This window comes from Hirundo rustica, chromosome 34 (genome assembly GCF_015227805.2).
Source record: "Hirundo rustica isolate bHirRus1 chromosome 34, bHirRus1.pri.v3, whole genome shotgun sequence".
Classification (NCBI taxonomy): domain Eukaryota; kingdom Metazoa; phylum Chordata; class Aves; order Passeriformes; family Hirundinidae; genus Hirundo; species Hirundo rustica.
Genome location: NC_053483.1, coordinates 364,766 through 386,860, shown reverse-complemented (window position 1 = coordinate 386,860; position 22,095 = coordinate 364,766). Strand labels below are relative to the sequence as shown.

The 22,095-nt window shown below is 49.4% G+C and overlaps 1 long non-coding RNA gene and 1 pseudogene across 1 annotated transcript; both read left to right on the top strand.

The window, feature by feature from the left end:
• The window catches only part of LOC120764662 (uncharacterized), a 263,621-nt pseudogene that overhangs the window by 199,158 nt on the left and 42,368 nt on the right, over nucleotides 1–22,095 (top strand).
• On the top strand, nucleotides 15,641–21,931 carry LOC120764673 (uncharacterized). The gene is made up of 2 exons (XR_005704246.2): nucleotides 15,641–15,732; nucleotides 21,517–21,931. It is a non-coding gene; the product is annotated as an uncharacterized LOC120764673 (long non-coding RNA).

The following is a 22,095-nucleotide window of genomic DNA, read 5'->3' as shown; positions in this document are numbered from 1 at the left end:
GTTCTTTTTATTTGCATATTCAGACACTATCCGGCGAATGGGAGCAGAGATACAGGTAATAAGGTGAATTCTTAATTAACAAACAAGTAAATAAGGTGATAAATCAATATTAAAACAGGAATAAGGCAAATTCTTTACACAGAACTAGCATTAACAATCTTAATGAAATTACTTAACAATTAAGTAACTAAAACATAGATTATTCAAATAGAACTTATTTATAACACCCTGCGCCAGTGAAAAAGTGAGAAAATATCTCTGTACCTTAAGGTGAAGAATCCTTTGTTTTGGAGTTATTCATCTTTAAAAGGTGACAACCCAGTATGCAAAAGTCTAAGACCCATGACCCATAAGCAGCTTGGGAAACTGCTCCTGGGAGGGTCACAAAGGCACGTTTCTCCGGGCGGTTGTTTTTGTGACAGTTTAAAACCCACAAGAGAACTGTTCTAAGTTGTCAGTGGGATCCGTGACTCTAGAAGATAATCTTCCCCTAATGAATTGATGAAAGACTCTTGTCAGATAGTGAAACTGACTGAAAATGACAAGTTTTGTCTCTTTATGTTATTTTGTAAGAAAGTGAACAGTTTGTAAGGGGAGGGAAGAGTGTTTTTGAAGTTTCATTCTGTTTTAGGGTTTTTTTCCAGCTTTCTTTTTTTCTATTCTTTTAGTGTATGTTAATAAACTATTTGTTAATTTTAAGGTTGAGCCTGCTTTGTTTTTCTCCTAGTCTCTCTCCCACAAAAAGAGTAAGTACCAAGACCAAAATTTAGTGAACGTGAAACCACTACAACACTAAATGGAATGAGATGAAATGAGGGGCAGTGAAAAGGACCAACACTCTCCAAAAGTACTCCAATTCAAATGCTGAAATCATGCAGGAAAGTTAAATATAAGAAGGAGAGGAAAAGAAATTGAATTCATGCCAGCTCAAAAAGAAAAAGGGAAAATTTTGAAAGCACATGAAAAGCAAAGAGTGAATGGGATGACAAGAATCACAGGGAAAGGATGGAAGCCAGCCCCATTAATCTTCAAGGAAATCTTGAAAAGAGACAACTAAGATGAATAAATACCCAGGAACTGAGGTACACCTGTGTCCTGGTGCTGCAGGCCCTTGCAGAGAGGCTCTCCCAGCCAGCACTGCCCCTGCTCTTCCCTGCCCTGGGCCACAAGCTGCAAGTTCATTTGCTCCCTGGGCCACCGGCTGAGCCCCAAGCCAGGGCCGGGGCCTTTCCCCAGAGCTCTGCAGCCACTGCAATGCTCACAGCTCCGAGGCTGCAGCAGCTCCAGGAGCCTTTGCACACCGCTCCCGGGGATGCCCAGGCTGCCACTCTTGGCCTGTCTGTGCAGGGCAGGGGCCTGCACTCCATGATCCTGCTGCCTCCCTCCCAGCTCAGCCTTGGTGTCTCCTCCAGGTGCTGCCAGAGCTCTTGGGGCTGGGCAAGGAGTGGCACAGCCGCAGCGTTCCCCTCTCTGGGACATCACCGTGGTGGCAGCTCCAAGGTTCCCCTCTCAGGGACACCACAGCTGGGGGCAGCTCCAACGTTCCATGCCTTGGAGACGCTCCAAGGGAAGCGTCCAGAGCCACACCCAGTCGTGAAACCGACCAGGACAACCCTGCAGCCGACGCCGTCCTGCTGGGAATGATTGATGGGATCTCCTTCCCCTTCCCTCTGGCACCGAGGCAAATCCCATCCTCCCCTTGTCCTTCCTCCCCCCGACAAGGAGCTGAGCATGGAGACCAGGGAGCATAAATCCTCATGGAAGAGGCCATTTTGAGCAGCTCCACGGGGCAGGAATCCAATGGGGAGGAACAGCGCCAGAGATTCCGCAGGAGGAGGCGCTGCAAACGCAGATCACAAGGATCTGAGGGGGAAAGAGCCACCCTATGCCAGGAAGGCGGTTGAAGATTGAGCCAGAGCTCAGACCTGGTGGTCCATGAGCAGCTTCATGATGGGGAGAAGCCCCACAAGTGATTGCCGTGTTGGAAGAGCTTCAGCAAGAGGTTCATCCTGATCCGTCACCAGAGGATTCACACTAGAGAACAACCCCAGAAGTGTGGGGAATGTGGGATGAGCTTCAGGAAGAGCTTCAACCTGATCCGCCACCAGAGGATCCACACTGAGGAGGGGCCCTACCAGTGTGGGGAATGTGGGAAGAGCTTCAGTAGGAGCTCCAGCCTGATAAAACACCGGAGGATCAACACTGGGGAGAGGCCCTACCAGGGTGATAAGTGCAGGAGGAGGTTTCAGACCAGCTCCAGTCTCCTCCTGTACCAGCGCACACACAGAGGAGAGGCCCTTCCACTGCCCCGACTGCAGGAAGGGCTTCAACTGCAGCTGCAACCTCGACCGGCACCAATGCATCCACACCAGGGAGAGGCCCCATGAGTGTGAGGAATGCGGGATGAGCTTCAGGGTGAGGGCCCACCTGATCTGCCACCAGAGGATCCACAGTGGGGAATGGCATTACAAGTGTAGGGAATGTGGGATGACCTTCAGAAGCAGCTTCAACCTCACCCAGCACCAGAACATCCACACTGGGGAGAAGCTGTACAAGTGTGGGGAATGTGGCAAAAGCTTCAGCCAGAGCTCCAGCCATTTCGTCCACCGGGGAGAAACCCTACAAATGTTCCGAGTGTGGGAAAGGATTTCGGATCAGCAGCAGTCTCCTCCTTCACCAGCAGATTCACAGAGAGAGGCCCTTCCACTGCCCTGACTGCGGGCAGGGCTTCAAGCAGAACTCCACCCTCGTCAGGCACCAGCACATGCACAGCAGGGAGAGGTCCTATGAGTGTCCCCAGTGTGGGAAGAGCTTCTCACAGGGCTCAGCCTTGACCCAACACCAAGAGAGACACCTCTAAGGGAAGCCCTGTGAGTGCCCCCAGTGCAGGAAGAGCTTTGTGTGCTGCTCCAGCTGCATCCCCCACTGGAGGACCCACATTGTGCCCTGGTGACCCACATTCCCTGTGATCCATGTTGGGAAGACACCTGGCTGCTGATCCTTTTGTTTTGGCCTTCATTTTCTTCTGATTCATCTTCATCCCTTAAAACCAGCCAGAACAGGGTTGAAAAGAAAGAAATTGTTCAAAGATGTCTAGATCCCACCATTACACAGGTATTTGAGGGGGAATTTAGGATTTGGGGCCATATTCTGCCGGATTTGTGTCTTCTTGGGGGATTTGATGCAGTGTTCTCCATCTCTTTGCAGTCCAAAAGCCAGGAGGGATCAATGTGTCACCTCAAAACCACTCAAATCCCAGTCTGAACAACTCAATTTTAACCCAAAAGGCCTGAATCCGACTGTAATGTGAGGAGGTGGTGGGTAGGGTGACAGAAATCATGACTCGAGACCTCTTGATCATGAGACAAACAGCACATTTTATTGTTCAGAAATCCCTTATACAGGAGGCTCAAAACTGCCGGTTCCAGACACTCGTGGGTCTGGGTCTCAGCCCTGCCCAGCTCCTTGACCAGCGATATGTCTGCTCTCTGCACTGCCTGTGACTGCTTGAGGTGTCTGCACGAGCTCTCCCATTCACCTTGGGACTTCTGGAACAAGCCAGGTCAGCCGAGTTGGGTCTGCTAGGACCAGATTTATCTTGTCTAGCTAATAGATGAGCTACGACAAATCACTCTTTCAGTTATAACTAAAAAAGTAAGTGTTCTTTGTTATCCTTCTTGCAGGCGCCTTGCAGGTAGGACAACAAAGACAGTATGAATTTAATTTGAATGAGGCTTTTTACTCACTTTGATAAACTCAGCTTTCCTAGCCAGTGATGTGTCTCATGTATTGTTAGAGCTACAACATCCACGTCTAGGAGGTGTTGGGTGAAATCCACCAATTTCACAATTTCCAGGCTAGCATGTCACAGGTTAATTGCTCAGAAGTTACAAGTTCCAACTTAACACTAGAAAACAGTAAACAATTTTACTTAAAACCATTTCAATCAAAACACACATCTTTCTGCCTCTGATGTCTTCCAAATGTTTGGATCCTGGAGTTCACATAAGCTGGTGGGTAAATTGTCTTCCTACTGACAATCTTTTACTTAGAAAAACAGAAGAACGTGAGAGCAGCCAAGACTCTTGAGGGGGGTGTACACCCACCACACACCTTTTCACCTTTCTTTGTTGAACAATTAGAACAGGAACAAAATGTGTGTTTTGGAGCAGAAGGAATCAGGTGAAACTTTAAACTGCCCATATGTTTTACCATCACTCAGGGTCTGCTACTGCTGAAGGGCCTCTTTATCACAGTGAGGGCTTGAAGAGCCTCTTCTGGATGAGGCTTTTCATGTTTATCTGAGAGGAAAGAAGGTTTAACTCCTGTTAGCCAGATCAGTTAGTCCAAGTGACTTGCTTTTAGTTTTAGAAATTTGCTGTTGACTTTAAGAGGAGTTGGCATGAGTGAAATCTGAAAGGTGGCTGTTAGTAATTTTTAGCATGGAAATGCTCTGTTGAAATGCTGTAACTGAAATGGTAGGATTTTTGGAAGAGAAAAATAAATATCTTGGTGCTTGCCTTTTTTGTTGGAGGGTAAAACCAGCATGTAAATGATTATGAGATTTATGCAGAAAAAAATTTTCAAATTAAACCAAATTTTTAAATATCACATAGCATTATATTGTAACTTCAGTGCACACCTGAAAAGAAGAGAGTTTACTATTGTTAGGACTAAACTGTTGAGAGTATTTAAAAACAGTATTAGAACGGATATTGGTTTTAATGGTGACTATTTGTTGTATCTGATTGTTGAAAGCATAATTTTGTGGTGAGTCCTTTCTGGGTTTTTTCTGACTGTTGATCATCTGCATTCCCAGGGGCAGTGGGCTGTGGCAGGCGTGGCTGGGAGGGACGCCCGCCGCTCCCCGCGGCCATCCTGCCCATGCTCTGCTCTCCGGTCCCGGTGTGGGGGGCGCGGCGCTGCTCGGGGCCCCTCAGGATGGGGTTACTCGTGGGAAGCGGAGAATAAGGACTTTACAATTAGAAATTGTACAGCAGGTATGTTTTCTGTCCAGCTGGGACACACGGGGGGATGTCTCCTCTAAACCGTGTGTACCTGGTCAGAGCAAGGTCCAGGTTTAAATACACATTGATCCCACAAACCCACACCTCCCCTCCCGCCCATTCCCCGCCTTCTCTTGCTTTGTATTCTAATTAGCTGTCACAGCTCCTGGTGCTCCTGAGCTGGGCTCTTGGGAGGAAGGCCGATGTCTTCCTCAGGTTGATCTTCACTTCTGCACAGGCACAGTGGAGGTTTGACTCTTTTTCAGGTCACTTTGCTCTTGCCAAAAATTAGGAGCTTGATTTTGCTGGGTTCAAGCCACAAAGTTCTGCTTTGTCTATTTTTGACAAATCCCTAGATCCCGCTTTGCTGAGTTTCAACATTATACATCTTACCTGTATGACTTCTACTTAGTAACTACCTAACAACCAGGCTTAATAGCAAATCTTCTCTGTGTTCTCAGTACAAGCTATTTCTCTACTTCTACAAAATCACCAAAAGCTGCTTCTAAAATCTTGTATTTTTATATTCATAAACATCCTCTAAATCACGTGTAGTTAGGTTTTTCTCTAGTACAGTCTCAGCGTACGAGGGCTCGCAGCAGACGGGAGTTGGGGCTGTTGTAGGAGCGGTGGCAGTGGCTGGTAGGGCTTTCCCAGCTCACAAGATGTTGGCCACGCTTTACCGGGTGAATTTTGCTGTGGTGGGGGAGGCAGGGAACGCGGTGCCGCTTCTGTTCGGCTTTGTAGTTGCCTGAGGCTTCGCACGCTCCCCTCTCTTGCCGTCTCTGTCGCTGCTGCTGCGCTTTCGCAGAGGCTGGACTGAGAGGGGGCACGCCGCTAGGAAGGGTCTCCCCGGCCCCGACCACCCGCCCCACTCGGCTCTGCCTGAGGCCACATGGTGCGGGGCAGCAACAGCATTTTGGGATATTGTCAGGGTCTGCTCTTGTAGTCCTGCACCCCCCACTCCCGAGTCAGCATTTCTGCATAAGGAAAAGGGTTTCACTTGACCTGAAACATAAGGAAACCAAACTAGAAAGTTCTGTGTATTTCTCTTTGTAATTGGCTCAAAGCCAAGAGAGAAGCAACTGTTGGACCTTGTCACTGTCCTTCAAAGTTTGTACCTTTCCTTACTGGCAATATGCCAGTGGAACCCACCTAGACTATTCAGTACTAAAGGGATTACACAAAAGAACCAAAGAGCTTTTTTGGGACTGCCGTAACAGTGTCAGGATGGTCTCTGCACTGCGTTCGACTTGCATTTTCTTTTTCTGTTTATGTTTACTATTTTCCTTTATTAAACCTTCTATTTTACAAAGCATGTCCGGGGAAGTTGTCACGCTCCATGATTTAAGCCATTTCCCTGAAAGCTGGCAGGATGTGATGTCCCGCAGTCCCGGGTGCCGGCAGCGCCGGCCGGGTCTCCCATTCTCTCGGGTGCTGACTGCTGCGCTTGCAGAAACTCCGCTGCACAGAGACCACCTCCAGCCCACACGAAGGGAAGCACAAATGGAGACAGCCCAGCCCCCATTCACTGCGGGGAGAAGGACAGACATGAGCTGATGCCCCAAATTCCCACAGAAAATGAGGACACACACCACCCGCCCCTTCCATAGCGGAGAAGCAGCAGTGAGGAGAGGAGGGCAGAGATGAGCTGATCCCCTCATCCCCACCATATACCTTGATCCTAGCCAAGAGCAAAAACAAAGGTGCGGAGACCCCACCAGAAACTCCGCTCCAGAGACCTCCTCCAGCCCATGGCCAAGGACAGCACGAACAGAAATGACCCAGCCCCTATCCATTGGGGACGAGGAGGACAGACATGACCTGACCCCCCAGAGTGGAGGATGGAGATGAACCTGGCCCCCCTCAGTAAGCTGAGGAGGACGGAGAGCACCCGGTGCCTCTGTCCCTCTCACGCCAGGGGATTCTCAGGAGGTCACCCCAATGAATGGAGGGAGACAGGGACCATCCGACCCCCCACAGTTAAGGGAAGAGGACAGAGAGGAAGAGTGATAAGAGGGAGAGTGATCCTCCCTGGGCCTCCTCAGATCTGTGATACTCGGAGAGACCTGAAAAAGGGTGGGGGGGAAACAAGAGAGTGGCAGAGAGATTAAGTAGAAAAATCCATGGATGATTCTCAGCACAGCTCTGGGCTTGGCTTTTTGCCTTCATTCTTCTCCCTCAGCCTTGCTTCCTTCTCCCTAGACCTGGGATCACTGGACAGTGGTGTCACCTGAGCCTCAGCTCAAGGTCCCTGAGCTCAACTCAGGGCCCAAAATTCCCCTCAGGAGGCACATTCATGGAATTGGGGCTGGGTGTAAGGTCAGCGTTAAACGTGGCCTTGGGTTTAGGGCTGCAGCTTTAGGAAGGGTCTGGAACTGGGGCTGGATTTGAGGTCAGGGTTGTGAAAAATGCCAATCACTTGTTTTAAAATTTTGAAAGTTTAATAGTAATAAAAATGGTTATAAAAATAGAATTAGGGCAATAAAGAAATTGAACAATTAGGGTTAGGACAATACAAGACAATAAAAACAAAGTTACAGATGTCTGGGTGCCTTCCCAAGCAAAAAGCTCTGAAGAAGGACCCCCGTTAACAAAGGATTATCTCTCAAAAACTATAGCCTGTTGAATATTCATACATTTCATACATGATACATAAATTCCATTCAAACAAAGAATTCTCTCTGGTTAGTGTCACTTTTTTCCCCTTAATCTCTGTGGTGTCTTTTTGGGTCTGAGCAAGGCAGGAGAAGTTGGTCTCTTCTTGATAAGGAAATCATAATTTTTTTTTCTCAGAGTGATTTACATTTTCCTATGGTTCGTATATAAAAACTACACTTCAACTACAAAACTACATTTACCATACTATCAAAATATTAATACAACATTACTAATCAATACAACATAATACATATAGTAAATATCTTCCATTGAGACATATAATATGCTCTTTTATGAAAAACCCACGCAAAAATGCCCGCAAATCACACTTCAATCTCACCAAAGGTAGTAAAATCCACCCTGAAAATACCTGGTTTCGCTTAAAATCACCCAAAGGGATCTAAAGTCCCTTGTAAAACCCACCAGATTTGGCCTAAAATCACCCAAATGGGTCTAAACCCCAAGCAAATAGGCTTCAATTCATCTAAAATTATCTAAAATCCACTGTAAGACTGCCTCACTTATGCAAAAATCACCCAAAAGGGACTAAACCCCACCAGATTTGGCCTAAAATCAACCAAATGGGACTAAAATAATCCAAAATTACCTAAAATCCACCCTAAAACCCACCAGGTTTGGCCAAAAGTCAGTCAAAGGTGCCTAAAATCCACCCTAAGCATCCCCAGATTTGCCTAAAATCACCCAAACTGGCCTAAAATCTCCACGACCACATCCGAGACAGAGATCAAGACCAAGGTCAGCACCAGAACCGGCACCAGCAACAAGACTCAGACCGACACCAGATCTGAGCCTGGCACCAAGAGCGGCGCTGCTCTGGGACGGGCACTGAGATCAACACTGGGACCAGAACCGACACCAGAACCGACACCGATGTAATAGACTATGAACACGAAGAAAAGTTCCAATAGGAATTTATTACATTACAGCAGGCAAAGCAAAGGCAAATACAGCGCTGGACGGCAGGGGAGTCTCGCTCCACCAACTGCCGTGCCTTGGCAGGTTTTTCAGTCTTGCTTTTATCTTGCTTCTTTCCTCCGATGATGTATGTGTGACGTGTTGCTAGGAGGGTCTCTTTCTGTCCCTCGGTGGTCGCAGAGATGAAGGCTGTAGTTGTAAGCTGGAATTCCTGAAACTTAAAGCTGATTAAGCAAGTAGAGAAGGAATGGGCAAGGGTCTGTTTGCCTATAAGCTTAGATAGTGACATAGTAACTTCCTGTTATCTTGAGTTATTTGATCTCCAGTGAACAAAAAATAGTTAATGTTTATCACAATTCCCCCATTTCTCTTGTTCTTACTTATTTTTGTTCACTGTATCTTTGCAGTTCTTGTCTAGCTAACTCTAAAGTTTCTAAATTTTCTTCTTCAGGTATCTGATCATACTTAGTCCTAAGAAGCATAAGATGTGCCGCTTCCAGCCGGCTTTTCACTATAGTAATCAGTTTATTAAATATACATGGTCTAAAGTCTGCTTGCAAATATTTATCATGCCCTCCCCTGGGTGTCCAGTCAGAGGCGATTGTTTCATAGCCCCAATATCCACCAAAATATTCCCCAGGATAATTTCAATATCCTTTACCGTGATTTGAGCTTGGGCACGTGTAAAATCCCATTAGGTTCAGTACTTTTCTACAATGATTTATGTTGGTCAGATCACACAATCTTACCCTGAAACTGGGTGCTCCTACAGTAGTTACAGTTTGCAAAATCTCATTGTCATCCCATCGCCATAGTGACCATTTAAAGGGTTGGTGTGGTAGATTGTCTAAGGCATTAATCCCTCTCAAGTATAACATCAGCAAAAGAAAAGTAATCGGCTGGGTCACGTGGTGAGCATCATTGGGGGCATAGGAATGGGAGTATATTTGAGGATTGTTCCATTTCATAGACTGCAACCTGTCTCTCTGCCCAGGGTCCTTGCTCTAATTCCTATTCCTGAGGCAATTCCTCAAATATTGTTTTGTTGTCCCACCCCTGGGGTTTCTTTCCTCCACAGCTTTTTACCCCTCTGCCTTTCCCGTCGACTCGGTTGCCTCGAGCCACGGGGGGTACCATCTTCTCGGCAGCAGGGATATTCTTCAGGAGGTCCCCGGGGGTGACTCTGTTGCCTCTTGACATAGGAATCCCAGTTCTGATACTTAACTGGGGGTGTATCACACCAGATTCCCTTTAGGCGTGTGCGGCAGGTGCAGTCAACAATTTCAGCTATGAACGGGATGGGTTCATTAGGGTGATAACAATAATATTTTGGTTCAATCCCTAATGCAAAAATCCTCCACCACTCTTCTGATTCTCCTACTAATCCCTCATATTTAACTTTATATTCTAGAATCCAATCAGTTATGTTCTGCTGCAATACCCAACAGGGGCTGCAAATTCCTCTAGGAGGGGTTCCTCGCCTACAATGACTCCACCACCTGTCCCTGCAGATTTTACAAATATAACAAACAAAGGGATAACAATTGCACTCTGGGTCTCTACACTTTATCTTAACATCAGAGTTACAAATTAATCTTTCCTCCGTGTAGTGTGGTTCTGGTGCATATTTTACACGGTGTCCATTCATTGATGATCTCGCCTCTGGATCCGTAACTTCAGGTCTTCAGGATTGCTTGTCACCTGCCACTCAGGAGTCGGTTTGCTCACTGGCCCTTTAATTCTGCTAGCATGGGTCCCTCCCTTTTCTGCTGTTCTGACTGCAGTATCTGTAGTAAGCAATACAAGGTAAGGGCCCTCCCATTGTGGGGCCAAGGTTGCTTCTTTCCAGGACTTTATCATTACTCAATCTCCTGGTTGCACCTGGTGCAGTTTCAAATCTAGTGGGGGTCTCTGAGCTAACCTTCCCTTATTCTATAGATTTTCCCTATATTTCATTAGGCTGGTAATGTATACATTCATATTTTGATCCCTCAACTTTGGATGATCTTGCGGTTCCTCTATATTGTAGGGCATTCCATACAACATTTCAAATGGAGATATTCCCATATCCGATCTCGGTTGTGTCCGGATATTAGCAATGCTAATGGTAGGCATTTTACCCATGACAGTTTGGTCTCAATCACGAGTTTGGTCAATTGTTTTTTTAATTTCTCCATTCATTCTTTTTACTCTTCCTGAACTTTGGGGGTGCCAGGGGGTGTGATAATCCCATTGTATTCCCATTATTGCTATGGTTTCCTTAATTATTTTGGATGTAAAGTGGGGGCCTCTGTCCGAGTCAATGGTTTCCGTGACCCCATATCTGGGAATAATCTGCTCTAATAGGGTCTTGATCACTGTTTGTGCCGTTGCCTTTGCCGTAGGGAATGCCTCTACATAATGGGTTAGGTGATCCACTATTACCAATAGATATTTATACCTCCCAGTCTTTGGTAACTCAGTAAAGTCTAGTTGGATGTTAGCAAATGGCCGGTATGCTGTAGGTCGTCCCCCCTATTAAGGTTTTTCTTAAATTGGCCCTATTTACCTTTAGGCAGGTAACGCATCCCCTCACTACCTGCTTTGCCAAGTCATCTGCCCCAATACACATATGTTTGGTGGCGAATTGATCTACTAATGCTTGTGCCCCCCAATGTGTTTTGCTATGTATTCTCCTCATAATATCCATAGCTATGGATTTAGGCAGTACAGTTCTATTATCCTCTGGAAGTCGCCATTCCCCTTCTGGGTCTTCTCTCAACCCCATTCCTTTCATCTTTTCTTCTTCCTGCATAGTAAAACTATATATCTTTTGCAAATTCCCTCTGCTAGTCTCACGCTCTTTTCTTTCAGCCTTCAGATCTTTCTGGGGGGTAGATTGTGACGTCTGCAAAGCAGCCCTTCTTGCTTCCTGATCTGCTGCATTATTTCCCCTGCTTTTAAAATCCAATCCCTTTTGATGCCCTTTCAGGTGAACAACAGCAATTTTCCTAGGTCCCCTCAAGGCCTTCAGCAGTTTCCTGATTAGATCCTGGTGAACCAGGTTTTTTCCCTGGGAGTTTATCAACTGCTGTTCTTCCCATATTTTCCCAAAAGTGTGTATAATCCCATAGGCATATTTTGAGTCAGTATAGATGGTACCTGATTTATCCTTCAACAACTGCAATGCCCACAGTACAGCATAAAGTTCACAGGCCTGCGCCGACCAAGATCCACTTAGAGGGCCTGATTCAATAACTGCAAGTCCTTCTCCCCCAACTATTGCATAGCCAGAGACCCTTTTTCTATTAATTACTCATGATGAGCCATCTACAAACAACCTACCCCCCTCTGGGGAGATGGGGTACTGTTTAACCCTTATCGGTGTCTCTGGATCTTTAATGATTACCGAGAAGGGGGGTATATTCAACCTTCCTACACTATCAGGAGTGTACCATACTTCTGAGTTAATTTTTTCCTCATCCTCTACTCTCAAGGGACAGAGTTTTATTTTGATTTCCTCATTTACTACTTCTATATTAATACCCATTTCTATAATTAAGTCTCTCCCTAACAAATTATAATCTGCTTCTGGTACTAGCAGAAGGTTCCCTATTCCCACTTTGGACCTCGATTCCACCAGTACATTCTTAATAACAGGGACTTTAAAGGGCTCCCCCTTCGCCCCTACCACTTGAGCAGTTTCCTTTGATATCTTACATCCCTCCGGTAGTACCTGGACTGTCGATCGCTCAGCTCCAGTATCTACTAAAAACTCAAATTCCTGCTGCTGAGGACCTATTTTTAATTTTATCAAGGGCTCCTGATGTTTCCGTGTCCCCAGCAAATGAAGCCCCTGACTCCTTCAGTCCTCTTTGAAGACTCTCTCATCCCTCAGCTGCTTCCTGCAGTTTCTCCGAAAGTGTCCTTCATTCCCACAGTAGAAACATACGCCTCCATCCTTTTTCTCTACCCGGAGAACCCCTCCCCCATTTCTCTGGGCCACTTGACTTGTTTTGGGAGGGGCATCAATTCTCCTAGTCTCCCTTACTGCTGCCACCATCATTCTTACTTGTCTCTTGTGACTCTCTTCATCTCTTCTCACATATACCTTCTGTGCTTCCCTCAATAGCTCATCCAGGTCTCTATCTTGCCAATTATCTAATTTTTCTAACTTCTTTCTGATATCTTCCCACGATTTAGCCACAAATTGCGTTTTTAGTAGTGCTTGCTCTAACGGTGTCCCAGGATCTAAGCCCGAGTACATCTACAGGTTTGTTTTTTTTTTTTTTTTCCAAGCGTTCTAGCTAATCCGTAGGTGTCTCCTCCTTTTTCTGTCTCTCATTAAATGCTTTGTTGATGTTCTGCCCCCTAGGCACCGCTTCCCGGATCCCCTGTACTATTATCCCCCTCAGATCCTGCATATTGATTCTGTGATCCTACTGCTGATGATTCCAATTGGGATCCTGCAAAGGCCACTTGGTGTCTGCTAAAGGTCCTTGTGCATGTTGTGAATCCCATATCCGCATCCCCGCTCGTCTAATCATATTTCTTTCCTCGACCGTGAAGAGAATATTTAATATGGCTTGCAACTCGCCCCAAGTATAAATACTGGGTCCCAAAAATTGGTCCAGTCTTTCGGCCACCCCCAAAGGATCTTCCAGGAGGCTCCCCATCTCCCTCTTAAATTCCCGAACATCCCCAGAACTCAAAGGTACTGAAACAAACCCTATCGCTGGGTGAGGTCCCTGCCCCCCCCCCCCCAGGCATTTCTCTTAGGGGATATAGGTTATGCTGTCTAGCCCGACCTCGGGTTATGGGTCCCTGCACTTCCTCGGGGGGCTCGGGATTACTCCCTGCTTCCTGAGGCTCCATTGGAGGTGCATCCGGAATCTGGGGGTTCTGAGGGGGTATGTAAGGAGGTGGGATTAGTAAGGCTTCTTCCTCTTTACTCCTGTCTTTCTTTCGTCCTCCCTCTTTGAGGGGAAACAGGAGCACTTCACCCCCAGGTCTTGTAACCCATACATTAGCATATTCACTTTCTTCCTGACTAACAGGGATTTTAGTGTTTACCCACAAGTTGAGTTTTTGCCTCACCCAATCTTCTGATGATCCAAAAATAGGCTAAAAAATATTCCAGGAAATCTCCTTTCCACCCCATACTACCACACAATAATGGATCATTTTAGCTTTATCTTTACCCCCTGTGTTAGGGTAATGTTTCCAATTGTCTAATATGAACCCCAGTGGGCTATCTGTTTTATGGGAGTAGAGGGCCTGCTCTTCCCCTGTCCCATCTTCTGGAGTGCCCTCACACAAGTGTGGTGCAGAAATCACTCGCTTCCCCTTGTTCGTGGCTCACGCCCTCTCGGACAATGAGACCCGCACTACTGAGGGTCCACAATCGCTTGGAAAATCCGAGCTGCCGGTTTTCCTCTCACACACACACACACTCGCAGCACTCCAGGATACCCGACCCCGACCGAACGGAATCTTCCACACAGATACTCACGCGTCTTGCGTCTTCGTCCGGACCTTTGTGCACAAAGTTTATAGGGTCTGCCGGCTTCCTTTGCCTAATGCTTTGAATTTAGGTTCGTCGGTCCAACCGAGACAGGAATCGGGTCTACCAGGGCCGCCGACTGATCGGCGGGGCGCCCCCCAGGCAGAACCAAAAGTCCTATCTTGCAGGTGGATCCGAGTCACGGCACCAAATTGTAATAGACTATGAACACGAAGAAAAGTTCCAATAGGAATTTATTACATTACAGCAGGCAAAGCAAAGGCAAATACAGCGCTGGACGGCAGGGGAGTCTCGCTCCACCAACTGCCGTGCCTTGGCAGGTTTTTCAGTCTTGCTTTTATCTTGCTTCTTTCCTCCGATGATGTATGTGTGACGTGTTGCTAGGAGGGTCTCTTTCTGTCCCTCGGTGGTCGCAGAGATGAAGGCTGTAGTTGTAAGCTGGAATTCCTGAAACTTAAAGCTGATTAAGCAAGTAGAGAAGGAATGGGCAAGGGTCTGTTTGCCTATAAGCTTAGATAGTGACATAGTAACTTCCTGTTATCTTGAGTTATTTGATCTCCAGTGAACAAAAAATAGTTAATGTTTATCACACCGACACTGCTCCGGGAGCCGGGCCAACACTAGGACCAGAACCAATGACAGAACTGAGACCAGCACTGCACAGGCACCGGGACTGAGACTGAGACCAAGACTGAAACCGGCAACAGAACTGGAACTGGGACCAAGACTGAGACCAAGACTGGCACCGGAAACAGCACCGAGACTGGCACCGCTCTGGTACTGGGACCGAGAATGAGATTGGCACTGAGAGTGCTCCGGGACCAAGACAGGCAGTGGTACCGACACTGGGACCGGCACTGATCCGAGACCGAGACTGAGACCGGGACTGAACCCGGGCCTGGCACCGAGACTGGCACCCCTGGAGTGTGTGCCATGCAGGACCAGACAGACTGGGATCATGCGGACTGGCACCTTGTAGGCTGCGATTGTACACACTGGGATCACACGGACTGGGATTTCACAGGCTGGCAGCGCATGGATCAGAACCATAGAGTGTGGGATCATACAAACTGGGATCATATGGAGCGGGATGGCTGCACCAGAACGACGCAAACCGAGGCGGTCCCGCCCGGCCCAGGGCTCCCTCCCAGTCCCGCCCGGGTGTGCGGCCAAAACTGCCCGGAGCGAACGCGGCGGTCCCGGAGCGATCCTGGAGCCAATCCCGGAGCGATTCGGGGTCCGATCCCCGTCCCGGTCCCGCCTCCAGTCTCAAGTCTCAGTCCCGGAGCGCTCCCGGTGCTGATTCCGGTCCCGGTGTCGATCTCGATCCCGGAGCGGTGCCATTCTTGGTGCCGGTGCCGGTTCCCGTTCCACTCCTGGTCTCCATCTCGGTCTCAGAGCGTTCCCGGTACCGGAGGCGGTGCCGGTCTTGGTCCCTGAGCCCGCCTCATTTCATTCCTTCCCTGCCCTTTCATTGGCCGCAGTTCTCTTCTCCCTTGAGCCCCGCCTATCTGCTGGCGCGGTGTCTCCGACGCATGCGCAGACTGCTCGGAAGTTGCTTCCCCGGAGTGCCGCCATCTTTGTTCCTGGTCCCCCGGCGCGGCTCCCGCGTGTCTGAGACCTACGGTGGGGCAATGGGGGATCTCTCGGGGATCCTGAGGGGACTGAGTGGACCTGGGGGTCTCTCTAGGGGATTTAGGGGGGTCTCTAGGGGATTTGGGGCCGTCTGGTGGTTCCTAACGGGGTTTATGGGGGGCTATAGGGTCTCTCTAGGGGTCTGAGGGATCTCTAGGGAGTCCAGAGGAGTCCGTAAAGGGGCTCGGGGGGGTCCCTAAATGGGGTCGAGGGGTCTTTATAGGGGTTTTGTGGGTTTGAGGGGTCTATAGGGGATCTATAGGGGTCTGGGGGGAGCCTCTAGCGGTTCCGGGGAGGTCTGGGGATGTCTGTGGGTCTCTATGGGGGATTTTGGGGGCGTCTAGGGGTCTGCAGAGAGGGTCTGAGGGCGCTATAGGGGATCTCTGGGGGATCTATAGAGAGTCCAGGGGGGGTGGGAATCCCTGTGGGGGATCTGGGGGGGGGGGCCTCTAGGGGCTCTGGGAGTCCCTATCGGGGATTTGGGGTGGTCTGGGGGTGTCTGTGGGTCTCTAGGGGAGGGTTGGGGGGTTCTGGTGGTGCTTCAGAGGCTCTACAGGGGTCTGGAGGAGCCAATAAAAGGTCATTGGGGGTCTGCGGGATCTCAGCATCTCTTTAGGGGAATTCTGGGATCCTTTAAGGGAATTTTTTTGGAATTTTGGGCTCTGTATGGGGAATTCTTGGGGTCTAAATGTGGAAATTTTGGGTTTTCTGTTGGGAAATTTTTTGAATTTTGAGGCAAATGCAGGAATTTGGGGAATCTCAGATCCAAGTGTGGGAATTTTGAGATCTCTAGAGAGGATTTGGGGGAATTTTGTATCCAAACATGGGTAAATTGGGGAATTTTAGGTCCAAATGTAGGAAATCTTGGCAATTTGGATCCAAATGAGGGAGGTTTTTTCCAGATTTCCTCCACAAGTTCTTGGTGTTCAGCAGCGCCGGAACCGGCAAGTCCTACCTGCTGTAGCCCTTCATCAAGAGCAAGTGTAGGAAATTCTGGCAATTTTCAGGGATTTTGAAAATTCTGGGCGGTCGGGGGATTAGGGGGATTTTCGGGAGATTTTTGGAGGGATTTTTTTAATATATTTCTGGGCATTTCAAGAGGTTTTTTGGTTTCGTTTTTGTTGGTTTTTTGAGGGTTTCATTTGTGTGTGTGGTGGTTTATGGTTTTTTTTATTTCTTTTTTCCTTCATTGTCTGGATGTTTTTTGTTTGGTTTGGTGAATTTCTTGAAATTTGGGGAATATTATTGGCATTTTTGACGAATTTTCAAGGTTTTCCTTTCTTTTAGCCCTTTTAATGCTCTTTTCATTTTTTGTTTGCAATTTTGCTTTTTTGATGCAATTTTGGACAATTTTTTTGCATTTTTGGAATTCTGTGTTCCTCCAGGCTCTCCTCCATCCTGCAGCATTTTGGGTCATTTCCTGTCACTTCTGAGTCATTTTTGGTCACTTTTGGGCCATTTTTGGCCACTTTTATGGCATTTTCTGTCATACTGGGTAATTTGGGGCAATTTTGTGCCATTTGGGGAACATTTGAGGGGATTTTTGGTCACTTTTGGGCCATTTTGTGTCATTTTGAGCGAGTTTTTTGTAATTTTGGGTACATTTCTAGTCAGTTTTTGATCATTTGGGGGCTATTTTATGCCACTTTTTGGTCTCTTGAGGGATGTTTTTGGTGACTTTTGTGCCCTTCTTTGCTGGCTTCAGTCCCAGTCTCAGTCTTGATCTCAGCGCAGTCCAGGTCCCAGTGCCGGTAGCGGTGTCAGTCTTGGTCCCGGAGTGCTCCCAGTGCCAATCTCAGTCTGGGTCCCAGTCCCGGAGTGGTGCCAGTCTCGGTGCTGGTTCCGGTGCCGGTCTTGGTCTCAGTCTTGGTCCCAGTGCCAGTTCTGGTGTCAGTTACAGTCTTGGTCTCAGTCCCGGTCCCGGTGCCTCTGTGGCGCCGGTCTCAGTTCCGGTGTACTGGTTCCAGTCCTGGTCCCGGTCCTGCAGCGGTGCCGCTCTCAGTTCTGGTGTCAGTTCTGGTCCCAGTCTTGGTCTCGGTGCCCGTCCCAGAGCAGCGCCGCTGTCGGTGCCGGTCTCGGATTCGGTGTCAGTCTCAGTCTTGGTGCTGGTGCTGGTTCTGGTGCTGACCTTGGTCTGGGTCTCAGTCCAGGTTCTGGAGATTTTAGGCCCATTTGGGTAATTTTCGGCCAAAGCGTGTTGCATTGTGGTTTTTGGGAGTGGAGCTGAAGCCCAGAGCCGATAAGCCTCTGCGGTGGAAAGGCCGCTTGGGGAAGCTCAGGCGAAGCAGTCAAGCTCACACATGCACACACGCCACGTGGGCAGCTCAGCAAGGAGAGGCCAGAAGGCCTTTGCACTGGATCAGTTCCAGCCAGGTTTATTTCCAGAAGCCCAAGGGGAATCCAGATTGGAAAGGGGAGCACGTGTGCTGGTCTCCAGCTCAAGTGTGAGCTTCAGCAGCCAAAGACCTTGAGGCACGGGGGCAGAGCAAAGGGCGGGAAAGGTCAGTGTCCTCTAGGGAAAACGGGGCCAGCTCCCAGGAACCCCAAACCAATGGAGACACAGAGGAAAGGAGAAACCAAAGGGCCAGGGGAATCAGGGAGGGGAGAAACTGAGGCAAACCATCGTGTCCAGGGCACCATTGGGAAGTTCTCTGTCTCAGGCTGGGCAGGTGACTCTATGATCTGTCCTGCCAAGGCCAGGCCCTAGGTATTATGTCAAGGGGCTGCAGGGACTCCACACTCAGCATGATTCCAGTTGCTCACAGCCACTCCCAGTCAATCCCAGTATGATTCCCATCACCCTCAGTGTGATCCCAGTTCTCCCCAGCATGGCCGCTGCTGTTCCCACTGTGATCCCAGTATGATCCCAGTTTCCTGCAGCATTAGTTCCAGTTGTTCCCAGTTCCTTCCAGTGTGATCCCAGGTGCCCCTGGAATAGTCCCAGTCCCTCTCAGCATGGTCCCAGTCACTCCCAGTTGCCCCCAGTGTAGATCCACCCACTGCAAATTGCTTGTTTTTATGGACCCCAGATGCCCGGTGACTTCTAGAGATGGTCTTGCACAGAGAGACCTTCAAACTCGACGTGCTCATCCCTTGTTTCCCCCCAAAATAGGATTTCTAATTCCCAAACTTTTCCAGGATGGAGGAGGTGGCTGTGAGGAAAATGCCCCAGGACAGCTCACAGATACTCCCAGTCAATCCCAGTATGATTCCCATCACCCTCAGTGTGATCCCAGTTCTCCCCAGCATGGACCCAGCTTTTCCCTCTGTGATCCCAGTATTATTCTAGTTGCCACTGAGAACAACTCAACCTTACCCCAAATGGGCTCAGTCCCACCTCAGAATGGCATGTTCCCACCTCAGAAAAACTCAATCCCACACCAAACTTACTCAATTCCACAGCCGCCAGGGTGAGATGGGTCTGGAAGGAGATTGGGAGAAGTGGGATGCAAATTTGGAGCGGTGGGATCGGGATTGTTCATGGCTGGGGGGTGGGATGTATTTGATAGTAAACGACTTCTGTGCTTATAATGTGGGGCCAGGTCATGTCTGTCACCCTCCCTTACAAGGGGGGCTGAGATCATCTCCATTCCTGCTTACCTGGGGGATGGGCTGGAGGTGCTCTCTGGGGAGCGGAGTTTCTGGTGGGGCCTCTGCAACCCTCATTGCCAGGTGGAAAGAGAGGAGAGGAGAGGGAGAGGGAGAGGGAGAGGAGCTGAACGCTATTCCGCCCACTCGGTTCCGTTGGTGCCGCTGCCGCCGCTTTCCAAACCCTATGTAAGCCCCGCCTCCCTTGACAACAGCCAATGAGCATTGAGGAACTGCCAGAGGGGCGGAGCAAGCGGCGTTCCACGGTGTGAACCAACAGAGAGGGGGCGTGACCAGAACGTGACTGAGCGATCTGATTGGTCAGGAGGCGGAGGGTTCTAAAAGGGGCGGGGCTCGGGCCCAGGGTCACCCCGGGATTTTGGGAGCAGCTCCAGGTGACCCCAGTCCCTCTCCAGCTCTCCTGGAGTCCCTTCACGCCCTGCAAGTGGCTCTGAGCTCTCCCTGGATCCTTCCCTTCTCCAAGGGAACATTCCCAGCTCTCCCAGCCCGGCTCCAGAGGGGCTCCAGTTGCTCTGGGCTCGCCCCAGCAGCTCCCATCCTGCAGCTGGGCTCTCACCTGAGCGGGGCCCAGGGGCAGAATCCCCCCGCAGCTGCTGCCCACGCTGGGGCTCAGCCCAGGGCACCTTTGGGCTCATGTCCAGCCTCTCACCCACCCACACGGTGCCCATGGCAGGAGCTGTGGAGGTGACATCATTGACACCAAATAAACCATCTCACCCTGTTTCTTCTATTTTTTAACTCGGTTGTGGTCACTCAGCTATCATTTTTAGAATCGCATTCCTTTGGCAAGGCAAAGGCTGGCACAGCTGTGCAGGTGCAAACAAAAAAGGATGAAAACCCACAGAAATCAGCCGTGGGAAAAGGGTTCCAGCAACTCTGTGATGCTTTGGGGGAATTTCAGCCTTTGGCACTGGTTACAGGTGCATCTAGGGCAGTTCAATTGTGCTGGGCTGGGGTCTCTGGGGATCCCAGCCACATCCCTGGGGTGCCCAGGCAGCTCCCACGGCATTCCTGTTGGGATAGCTGCTCTGGAGCAGGGCAATCCCCTCCTGGCTGGAGAATTCACTGAGGACAGGGACAGGAGCTTGGGAAGGGGCTTCATAAGTCAGGAAAGTGGGCAACTGGGGGGCTCCTCAGGGTTTCAGCACCCTCCCGCCCTGGAGAGGGAATCCTCCATAATTCTGGGGCTCTCTGGGGCAGTTTCCCTTGGAAACATGGAATTCTATGGAATTCTATGGCATCTGTCATCATGCTGGTGTCAGAGGAGCTCACAGCCCCAGCCAGGCGAGTGCATTTCTGCCTGGCTGCTGCCTTTGGACACGGCTGGACGGGGCTTGGAGCACCCCGGGACAGTGGCAGGTGTCCCTGCCATGGCAGGGCTGGCACTGGATGGGCTTTAAGGTCCCTTCCAACCCAAACCATTCCCGCATTCTCATCCTGGGGAGCCCCACGACACCAGGACACAGCCCCCAACTCCAGGGAATCCGTCTGGGCAGGGAACGGCCTGAGTGAAAAGGACCTGGGTGGCCACGTCACGCACGGCCCTCAGCGTTTATTTCAAACACCAGCTACAGCTCCAGGGACGGACACACGCCATCGGATCATGCGGATCAGGCCAAGAAAAGGGGCAGAGCATGGGGAAATCTCTGCTTGGCTGCCACAACCCCCCTTGGGCACTTGGAAACAGCTCCCACCATGCTGGTGCCAGCGTGGAAAATCCTCCCCAGTCCTCCCCTGGTCCAGGAGCCACTGAGGCTCCCCTGGGGACCTGTCCTGGGTGGGAATATCCTGGAAAGCCGCAGGGCTGGACTCGGCTCTCCCCGATCCTGGCCAGGAGGGCACTGCCATCTCGAACCCCAAGTCCCCAGAGCGCCCCCGATCCAACCTCCCCCTCTGCGGACCCCTCTGGGGATGGCAGTTATTAAAGAAAGGTTGGATTCAAGTGGGTTGATGGCACAATTACATCACGTTTAACCCAGCTCTTGAAATATGATCAACACAAGCTGATATTGTAGTGAAGTACTTCGGTGATGCATACGGGTTGTTTTATTTTTTTGCGGAGCCATTCTTTGGCTTGAATGTTTTCAAAGCTCTAATTACCTGTTGTTAATGATTCTGTTGTTAAAATCCCTCTTTTTGTCGGGTATCGCCTCTGCTGCTTCCTAGGAAATGGCACCCGGATCCATGAGGAGGAGGAGTGACATCAGAGTTTGTATGCAAATGAGAGGACATCTTGTACAGCTCAGCAAAGGAAACCCCTAACACGGCGAGCCACCACGGAATCAAAGGATTTAAATAACACTCCTGGCTGAGGAATGAATATAGTTATCTCCCTAGACCTTTTTAACCTCTTGCCCTATCCAGCAGAGACGCTGGCTGCCAAGAGGAGCCCTGGCTTCAAACCAAGAGCAGGCCTCCTGGTGCTCCCACAAGGACGGAAGCCCCGGCTCTGCCTGCGCACCAGCGCACAAAGCTGCAGATCTCCTCCTCCGCGTCACTCCTGGGAGCAGCAGCGGCGCTGTGTGCGTGACCCGTCGGGCCCCCGCCCGAAGCTGAGCCTAATAAAGGCATTAAAAAAGGAGTAGATGGCCTTGCCCTGTTTATTTCAAAAATAACACAAAGGGCTCTAAAGTCCCCCTTAAATCCACATGGTTTGGCCTAAAATCAGCCAAATGCAGTTAAAATCATCCAAACCAGCCTAAAATCAAACCAAAGGGGCCTAAGACTGCTCAAACTGGTTTAAAC